Raw genomic sequence first — 10,555 nt, forward strand, 5'->3', positions numbered from 1 at the left:
CACGTTGCCGGCTGCTACGCACGCTGAAAAGACGACGTGACTAACAACATATAATAAGTTTGGCCGATGCTAGTCAAACAAATCACCAGCACTAGCCCATTGGTATTGAACGCATAGTTACAACCAACTGGTCCTGGGTTTGAGCCCCAGGCCAGACTTTTTTTGTGCAGATTTTTTTCCTACAATGAATTTGGCAGTAACTTCTGAACTGTAGAAATGGCAAATTAAAGCAAAAAAACAAATTAAAACAATTAAAACATGCACCTAAACTGTACAAATGGCAAAGTAAAACAAAAAAACAAATCAAAACAAATCAGTAGCACTTAGCCCATTGGTATTTGGCACAAATAAGTACCATACATTCAACATTGTCCACAAGTTCACATGTCTGAATTTAAACACAAACTTAGTAGCACAACACACATTTAGTAGCAGAACACAAACTTAGTACCATACACAAATAAGTACCATACACTCAATAGTTTCCACTAGCATTGAAATAGGATGCAAACTTGCTAGGAGATTTCCTCTTCCTCTTGCCTGCCAATATCCCTGGTTCTCCAGTGGATGTTCTTGGTGCATTGAATGTTCTTGTAGATGCTGATCCTCTTGTTCTTGGAGCTCTTGTTGATGCAGATCCTGTTGCAGGTGCTGGTGAAGACCTGGCTGCTCCTGCTGAAACTGTTGATGTTGAACCTCTCTTATTTGCTGATGTTTTTCTGTTCCTCATTGCTTTAGGAGGTGGAGCAGATGATGCTGGCATCTGTGAAGTTTGGTGTTGAGGTGGTGGTTGTGGAGGTGGATGTGTAGCAGTAGAGGAACCCCTAAAAATTTCTCTATTATCCTGCATGACAAAATTAAATCAGTTAGTAAATAGACCAGAACTAAAATAACTAAACAAAGAATGCATCATTTTTGAACGACCTGGTGTAAGCTCTTTCTCATCTCAAGACTAGGTTTTAGAGCTTTCCCACAAATTGTATATCTGTGGCCTTGTAGACCACAATTGCTGCATGTAATTGTTCCCATCCTGCTTGTGTCCTTTGGAGCAGGCACCTCAAACTGCCCCTTTCTCCTAGCTGTCTGTTTCTTGCCTACTTTTTCTTTGAACACTGGGGGCTCAATATCAGGAGTATGGGTGTCAGGCCAGAATTCAGGACCAGGGACAGGGTACACAATGTCTTTGTATGCTTCAATATATAGTGCTTTTTTGAAAAATTCATGCACATAGTCCTCTGGGTGCATGTGAATCTTGCTCATTGCTGCTATTGCATGACTGCATGTCACACCTGTCATGTCCCACCTCCTGCAGTCACATGATTTACTAGCTAGGTTCACACAGTACTGATTTTCCTTACTAGACACTTGACAAATGTCAGGACCTGCCTTATATGCATCACAAAATTTGGCATACTTCTTATTCTCCTCTAATTTCTCTGAATAGTTGGGTGTGATCATCCACCTGGTGTTATCTGTTTTTCTCTAGTCTTCTGCGTTTTGATCATCTGCTTAGTCCTAATTCCTTGTAACACCCCAAAAATTTAACCAAATTTTTGATAATAAATTTTTGGCCAAGAGTATAAAATTTTTGCCTGCAAGAATATTTCTGATGATTTCAAAACCTTTCTTTTTATATTAATGAGTATCTACCCAAGTGGATCCTTCCAAACATATTGAACTTCTATGCCCTCTCATTTTCTTAATCAGTAGAATTATTTATTAAGTTATTTCACCCTGAGCTTTAATCATTAAAATGGCTTTCTTTTAGTTTTGGAGCTCTTTTTGATCTGCAACCTTTTGATATATTTAGCTAAAAATCCAACCAAAATTTGGAGATGTCATGTGATGTCTCTAAATCACTTTTGTGCATTAATATATTTATTTCATTGCATATTATGAGTTTTGCACCTGTTTTTCAAATCTGGTCCAGTGGGCACTTTTGCACTATAGCCTAATTAAATATTCCTCTAGAGCCTCCACCAAATTATGGGATGTCAGGGGTAGCATTCCATCCAACTTTATGCAAAAACCTAGTGATGTTCTATGGAGAAATTAAGTGCATCAACCTCTTTTTTATTCTGGACCAGACTTGTGTTTTCTACTGCAACCCCATTCTTTCTTGCTCAAGTGACCTTGTGTTTTCTCATGCTTATAGTCAACCCTGCAAAACCCCTAAGTCCAGGAGCATGCACTCTTTGGAACACTTTTGGTCCATGTAATGATGCCATTTACTCCCTGTCCAGAATTGTAGTTTTGCAAAACTTGCACTAGCAAGTTTCTCCTTTTGGCAAACTAACCTCACCACCCTCTCATTCATCCATAGAGACCCCACTCTGGGAGATTTAGCCACTCCAAGAACTGCCTAGGCGCCTTTGGCATTTTGTCAAACACCCTGAGTGCATAGCCAGATTTGGCATGATTTCAAGTTTACATTGTGAACTTGAGCCCCTAACCTATCCAGCATGTCCCATGGATTTGCCCTAGCCTATAACCCCACTCTGCTAACCCCCTTGTGGTTTGGAACCCCCTTGCATGCCATAGCATTTCGTCGAGCACACCCCGTGCGTGCTTTGGGCGCGCCCAGAGCGTGCGTTTGGCACGCACGTGCGCCCGAGCCGCCGCGTCACGCTCCGCACTCACTCTAGTATGTGACTGACCGCAGCCAGCACGCCGTGTCCCCTGCTGCACCCCACGAGCCCCGCAGCTCTCGCCACATCTCCGGCAGGCCAGCAGCTAGCCGCCATCGCCGCCCGACAGCTCCTGCACTAGCCAGCGCCGCCCAAGCCATCTCCGCTCGCCAGCTCGCCCTTGGAGCAGTAGCCGCTCGTCCGCTAGCTCTTGCGGCCATCCCCAGCCTCGCCACGATGCCCTGCAGCTACAGAAGATGGTCTCCGGCGACCTTATCCGCGGCCGCCGCCGAACTGCCTCGACTTGCCTATTTAAGGGAGCCCCGAGCCCGTTCCCGCACACAGGCAACCTCAGGCCACCTCAATGGCGCTTCACTAGCTCGCAATCGACCCGGGGAGGTTCTCTTCCCCGTCTCCGGCAACTCCTGCCGCCGCCACTGCCCCAGCCACTCCGGCACCATCAGGGCCTCCCCCTCTCCACTCTCTCCACCAGAAGCCCTCTTTTCCTCCCGTGAACCCTTTCCCCTACTCGATTTTGATCGGGAACCACCACAGCCACAAAAGCACTTTGCTCCCGAGGCCTCCTCCGCCGCGAAGCTCACCGTCGGCGACTCCCTCCACCCCGCCGACCCAACGACCACGGGAGGACCGCCCCGGTCTTGCGGATCCATGTCGACTCTCTGGAGCCCGCGGGGAGCAGCCATTCACCGGCGTTGATCGCCGTCGCTGCGCCTCCGTTCGGGCGAAGGAAGAAGAGGGAGGGATGGACTGGTCAAACCTGACCAGTGGCCCCCCTGGACCCACTGTCAGTGACCCCGCCCCAGTCCACGTGGGTTAAGTGGAAGCGCATTTCCAAAATACGCCTTCGACGTGTACGTGCATATTCGAAACGTTTTCTTTTCTGTTTTTATTTAAATAGCAGATTTTGACCAAACTTTGACCGGCTATATCTTATTAAATACAACTCCAAATAAATTAATTCTTTTTCCTACCTCTCAAAAATATTGTCTAGTTTATTTTAAGAATTATTTGAAAAAAAATTCAAAACAAGTTTTTGTGCTGTTTTGATTTTGTGTGTTAATTTATATATATTCTTTTAATAGGATTTTTTGAAGATTTCAAGATGTTTTGGAATGCACCCTGCTTTCTCATGACCTGAAGGCAAGCATTCTGAACCCTGGTGTAATTTTTGTGTGTGTTGCTTGACACGGTGACAACACCACCCCGACACGAGCATACTTCATTTTATGTGAGGATGTGTTCCTACTCATGAGTGCATGTTAGTGAATTTCATGCAAATGGAGTTGATATGGTTGTGATGGAAATCACCGTCATATGCCTTTCATGCATACCAGGAGGAAAGCCGAGAAGGCCTCTATCTTAGGTAGACACGGTCCTGTTTCTAGTTCTCCGTTGAGACGGTCGTGTCCGGTATGGCATGAGGGGGTATGTCGCGTGGTGTCTCTATCTGTTGGTTAAAGTATATGTATTGTTATGCTAATCATGCAGGAAATATTTCAACCTCCTGAGTCGACCGTACATCGAGTCTTGTGCCAGTAAGCCCCCATACTTGCTTCATACTACCACTCGTCTCTACAACAAGTAGGGTACGGTTCAGTAAGTTGTCAACCCCTTTCCTAGCACACACCGTATAGATAGGCCATGGTGGAAGATACTGGAGGCATCCGGTAGTCATGCCACCGGGTCCGGGAGCATGGGTGTTTCGGTTGTAGCCGAAGAGGGTAGCTCCCCAGTTTGCACGCGGTATAAATTTTGTGATCCCATGTTACGTCGAGGTTGTAGCCTCCCCACTTAGAGTTTTGCTTGACAGGTGTCGTGGGTGATTCCAGACACATGTGAGTTAAGCTGGTGTGTGCAAGTTAGGTGTGTTTCCAACTAAAAGGCCGTGGACGGAATAGTCCCGATGGACTAAAGGAATCCGTCACTCATGGGTAAAGAGTACACCCTCTGCAGAGATTAAACCTATTCGAATAGCCATGTCCGTGGTTAAGGACTACAGTCTGGGATGGGTCAAGTGTCGGTCTTAGTGTCGGTCTTCGGAGGTGAAACTGTTAAACCAGAACTGGAAACACAACTTGTGACTTGTGATATTTATGATTAATATCTTTGTTGTGGACTAACCCATGATATTATTGGTATTATCGAATATCCCTGGGATGGTTCTACCTCCTGGATATTCACTGTATTTTCTTTTAAAGCCCTTTATGTGGTGTCGCCAAGACGCCCGACTGTGGCATTTCTTTTAAAGCCCTTTATGTGGTGTCGCTAAGACGCCCGACTGTGGCATTTCTTTTAAAGCCCTTTATGCGGTGTCGCTAAGACGCCCGGCTGTGGCATTTCTTTTAAAGCCCTTTATGTGGTGTCGCAAAGACGTCCGACTGTGGCATTTCTTCTAAAGCCCTTTATGCGGTGTCGCTAAGACGCCCGACTGTGGCATTCCTTTTAAAGCCCTTTATGCGGTGTCGCTAAGACGCCCGGCTGTGGCATGTTTGTTATTTATTTCATAATTTTAATATTTCTATGTTATTGCATACCCATAAATAACAATGCTTGCGTGCATCAGTATTTTTATTATCTTTTGTGACTAACGACATGAGCATAAGATATTTTCAGCACATCATTGTTATATTATACCTGTGTTCATAATGTTTGCGAGTACATTCAAAGTACTCACTTGCTTGTCCCTGGCTATTGTCTTGGCCAGATTTTCTTGCGCGGAGAGGAGCGACCGTGGCGACAGCCCCGGAACCTAAGCAACGGTGATAGCAGCCTTGCGAAGATAGGAGTTAACCTGGTCAGCTGTTCCTGTGGGAAGTGGAGTCCCATAGACACTGATGATCCACAAACCGCTTCCGCCATCAACCATTAGAAACCATTTGTTGTACTCACAGGCCAGAATGGTCTTGTACTACATATTTTGTATCTTGCTTGGAAATTCTGTATCAAGTTGGTGCCTCATCAGCTAACAGTTATCCTGGGGCTGGTGAGCACAAGGGCCATTTTCTGGAAATTAATACCCGGAGAATCGGTCCCCGCATTCCTTCAAACATAGTCCTAATTGGTTTGGCCCTAACATCAAGGATCATTTTGTTGAAAACCTCATTAAGGTTGTTCACAACAAGATCAGTTTTGCAATTGTAATCCATTGCAGACCTACACCAAGTCTCCTTTGGAATTTTTTTAAGCCACTTCCAGGCATCCTCACACTCTGCTTTAAGCTCTGCCATTGCTAATTCATGGCCATGTTTGGTGAATGAGTAGCTAGCCTGATCTACTAGCTTCTTTAGTTCTGCTCCTTTGAAACCAGCTGACTGAAAATTTGCATATATGTGCCTGAGGCAGTATCTCTGAGGGGAATCAGGGAACACCTCATTTATAGCCTTAAGAAGACCCTGATTGTAAATTAATAATCATGGTCATGAACAAAAGGAAATAAAGCTACTAATAACAATATATATTTGAACTAGTGCCTAAGATAGGGTGCATACCTTTTGCCTGTCAGAAATAATGGTGTAGGTTCCAAATTTGCTACCACTTCCAATGCAACATCTTAGCTGGGTTAGGAACCATGTCCAACTATCTGAATCTTCCTTATCAACCACACCAAAGGCTATGGGGTAGATGTTGTTGTTGCCATCTCTTCCTATGGCTGCAAGAATTTGCTGTCCAGTGGTTAGCTTGATGAAGCAACCATCAAGCCCTGCATCCATAGCCAAATTAGCTACCATAGATTTACAACAAGATATTTTGAACAAATTGCAGTTATAGATTTACCTATAAAGGGCCTGCAACCATTAAGAAATCCTTGCTTTGATGCATGCAAGCAGTAGAACATGTACTTAAATCTAGGAGTTGGGGAAGGGTTTTCTGGGTCCTCAAATGTTGTAACTACACACCTGCTACCAGGGTTTGTGTCAAGAACTGCTTGTAGGTAGTCCCTCAGTCTATAGTACTGCTCCTTCTGGTCACCTTGTACAACCTTAATAGCCTTCCTCCTTGCCCTATAGGCCACACTCTTTGATACATCAACTGAAAACTTGACTTTGTTGTTTTTAATAAGTGAATCCACAGGTGCTCTAGGATCTGCTCTAAGAGAAGGCTCAACTGCTTTGGAAAGCCACTTAGTAGTAACCTTTGTGTTCTCTGCTGATGCTGGACAAGTGTGCTCCATGTTACACTTCTTAATGCAAAATGTTCTTTCATGAGCTATCCTAGAGGCACACATGTAAAATTCACATCCATGCTCTCTCTGTGAACACCAAACAATAATTCTTGTTGGAGTGTTCCTATGGTAGTGAAAAGACCTCAAAGTCCTTATATGAAAATCTCTTAATGCTTCTCTGAACTGGTAAACACTATCAAAACACAAGTTCTTGCACAAGAGTAAATGTGAATTGGGAATTGAGGGGTCAAAATATAGCCTTTCCTTCATTTTTTTTCTTACTACTCTTTGTGTTTGGCTTCTTCATGAGGTATGGTAGTTCAACATCGTCTTCTTCTTCCTCATCACTTATGCCTGCATCACCAGCAAAACAAAACTCATCTGCTTCAGGAAACCAATCTTCAAAAAGTTTTTTCTCTACCTCATTGTGACATCTGCTAGTTGGACCATGATTCTTCACATGTTTGACAATAGCAGTAGTTTGCAATTCTGTATCCTCTTCAGAGGCACACACACTATTTCCATTGGTTGAACAGCTTCAGCACTCCCATCTGAATGAACTGAATCCTCAGAAAAAATTCAGACACTTCAGTGTCTCCTTCAAAGTGGGTCAAATCTGCCTCTCTTTGAATCCTGCTCCTCTCAAGCTGAGCCTTTCTATCATCTATCTGATTCTGAAGCTCAGATTGCTCCACAACCTTTTTCACACAGCGCTCTCTTGAGTGTTCATGTAATTGTCATTAGCCTGTGTACTAATTCCAGGTTCAACATTTCTCACAACCCTTATGTTCACTAGCTTGACATGATGAAAGAAGTCCAACATTTCATGAACACTAGCTTCATTACCTAAATACTTCACTCTTTCAGATCCAATTTCCTCCTCCTTCACATAGTACATGTAATCACTGTCCCCATACCCTTCACTAGCAATGAGTGATTGTAGAGTAAGCAAAGAAATATCTGACTCAAATATACCCCTTTTCACAGGGTTTCTTCCTTCTAAATGAAACCATATCTCCCACTTCTGGTCAGCCAAACTGCACAAATAAGTGCTCATGAATTGAATTGAAATTGACTGAGCTATACAGTTTACTGACTCCAGTTTACTACAGGTGTCCAACTAACAGAAACAAACACATCTTACTAATTTGCCAGATTGAAGCAGCTAACCAAAGGCCCAACAGATGATACTTGCATACCTGCGACCCATTGGCGATGACTGGGAGAGCGGTGCCTCCGGCTGCTGCGAGCCGGCCTGAGTCGAGAAACTGGTGCTCCCCAACCAATTATCGACTGAGCCGCTGGCCATCGGTGGAGGCGCGTGCGAGGCAGCAGCGTCCAAACTTGTGTCACCGCCGCCAATGTCGCCGCCGCCAGCGCCGCCACCCTCCGGAATCAACGAGGACATGGCGGCCGCCACCTAGTTCAGAGAGGGAGAGGAGGGAGAGAGTGAAGCGAGAGGGGAACGGATCAGATCTTGACCCGCACCGCACCGAAGGCGCCGTTCCGACAGCGGACGGGCCTTTAACAACCGTCAACGCGCGGCGGCCGTCCGTTCGCCAGCGTGGCGACTGATTCGCGGGCCCAACCGGTCAGATTCGGGGTTAGCGCGGGCGAAGCGAGCGATTTCGCGAGTTGGTAGTTTTTTGCCACGGTTTAGTCCAAATTTGGTAGTTTTTCGCACAAAAACGTAAAGTGGTAGTTTTTCGTCACGTTTCCGTCAATTGTGGTAGTTTTTGGTTAAATACTCTTTTAGATGCGATTTGTCTTACTACAACTGGGTTCACTTAACTGCGCGGGCTGCCGGTGACAAGAACAAACTTGGTTCAAAGAAAATTTGGCCCCATTCTTGGATCAAATGCATGAATAGTATTTTTTTAACGAACTAGCCGGAGCTTTGCTTTGCATTAAAAAATATAGTAGAATGTCCGTTGCAGCAGTAATAAAATACTACTAGTAATAGCTAAGAAGTAAGAACAGCTGTTGGGCCTCGCTACACCCATATGCAAATGGTTACAACACTACTCCCTCCGTCTAGGTGTGTAAGTCATCTTACGAAAACCAAATAATCCCAAAACACTTAGGCGCGGTGCATTAAACTATATCTCGTTTCTTGTTTCTTGACATATCAACCAATAAGAGAAGTAAGGTGTGCATGCTTTTAATGACTTGAGACTACCAAACACGACATGCAGTGGTTAGTTCATTGCATGCAATGCTATTAATTAGCAAATGAACATTAAGTTTTCTTGTTTTCCCCTCCTCCTTGGTCACGGTGCACAACGTAAAATGATTTACTCACCTAGACGGAGGGAGTATATCCTATTGGCCTCTTGGAACAAACCAATATCAGCTTTGGCCTTGTTTGCCACCCTGCTAGCCGTGGTGCTCGAGTTCTCAAAAGTTGCGGCGCCATGCGATGTAAGTAGTAAATTGCCCACAGCCCGGGCACTTAGAGCAATTCCAATGTAAGGACCCATTTTGTCCGTTTGAGTCATCCGAACATAAAACTTGGCTCAACGGAGTGACCCAAACGGATGCGGGTGTCCGCCTGTTGTCCGTGTATCGTCCTCCCGACCTAAACTTGACCCAAATGTGGGAACAGATGGGTACAAAGCGGACAGAAGCGAACGCTCTCGTCCACCGCTGTCACCCGCTCGTGTCCGCCCCTGGACCCATGTATCAACAACTACACACGAGTTGGCATCTACCTCCACAACTGCTGCAACGAGGAGAGAGGCCACCGGCGCAGGCCGCCACCTCCCGCGCTGGAGCTAGGGGTGCCGGCGCCCGCGGCAGAGCAGCTGGCGCTGGAGCTCAGGGGGGGAGGGGGGTGCTGGAGCCCGCGACGGAGCAGCTGGCGCTGGAGCTCGGGGAGGGGGACTGTGGGGTGCTGGAGCCCGCGGCAGAGCGAGCCCCCGACTTCAGCGTCGGCAAGATCCAGCTCCGACGTGCCCTGCCCCTGCAGCAGCGTGCTCTGCAGCTCCTCCGTGTGCCGCTTCTGCCCGTCCACCCAGCGCCCGTCGTCGATCTCGAACGCCGCCAGGCCATGGTCCATCATTTGCCCCGCGACCGCAAACCCGAACTCTAGGCGGAGCGAGCCCTCGATTTCAGCGTCGGCAAGATCCTACGGCGGCGCGAGGGGGTGCCCGCCGGCGGGGAGGAGCGGAGGGGCGACGCAGCTGGGAGCAGTGGGGCGCCACGACGAGGAGCAAAGGGGCGGCACGAGGAGGTGCCCGCCGGCAAGAAGGAGGGGAGGGGAGACGCGACTGGGAGCAGAGGGACAGCGCGACGGGGAGTAGAGGTGCCTTCCGGCAAGGAGTAGAGGAGCGACCCTGAGGAAGAGGAGATGGGGCGGCTGCAGAGGAGCCATGGTGCTGCTGTGCGCTTGTCCGCTTTAGCGTCTGTGCATTGGGAGGAGTCACCGTACGTGCGCGTTCGCCTCATATCGGCTAGGCGGACGGACGACCCAAATGGATAAAAAGGGACAAAATTCATGTTCGTTTGGGTCATTGCATTTAGTCTTAAGTGATCCAACAACCCAACTCAGGGGGTGTTTGTTTTCAGGGACTTTTTTGTGTAGGGACTAAAAAAAGTCCCTCTTAAAGACTTTTTTTATCAAACGGGAGGGACTTTTTAAGGACTAAACTAGGCATTTGTGACTAAACGAAGAAGACTCTCAAGGAGAGTCTTTTTTGAGACTTTTCCAACAATGCCCCTCCATGCATTCATTGGCCCGCCACCC

The sequence above is a fragment of the Triticum dicoccoides genome, chromosome 6B, assembly GCF_002162155.2.
Source record: "Triticum dicoccoides isolate Atlit2015 ecotype Zavitan chromosome 6B, WEW_v2.0, whole genome shotgun sequence".
In the NCBI taxonomy this organism is placed as follows: domain Eukaryota; kingdom Viridiplantae; phylum Streptophyta; class Magnoliopsida; order Poales; family Poaceae; genus Triticum; species Triticum dicoccoides.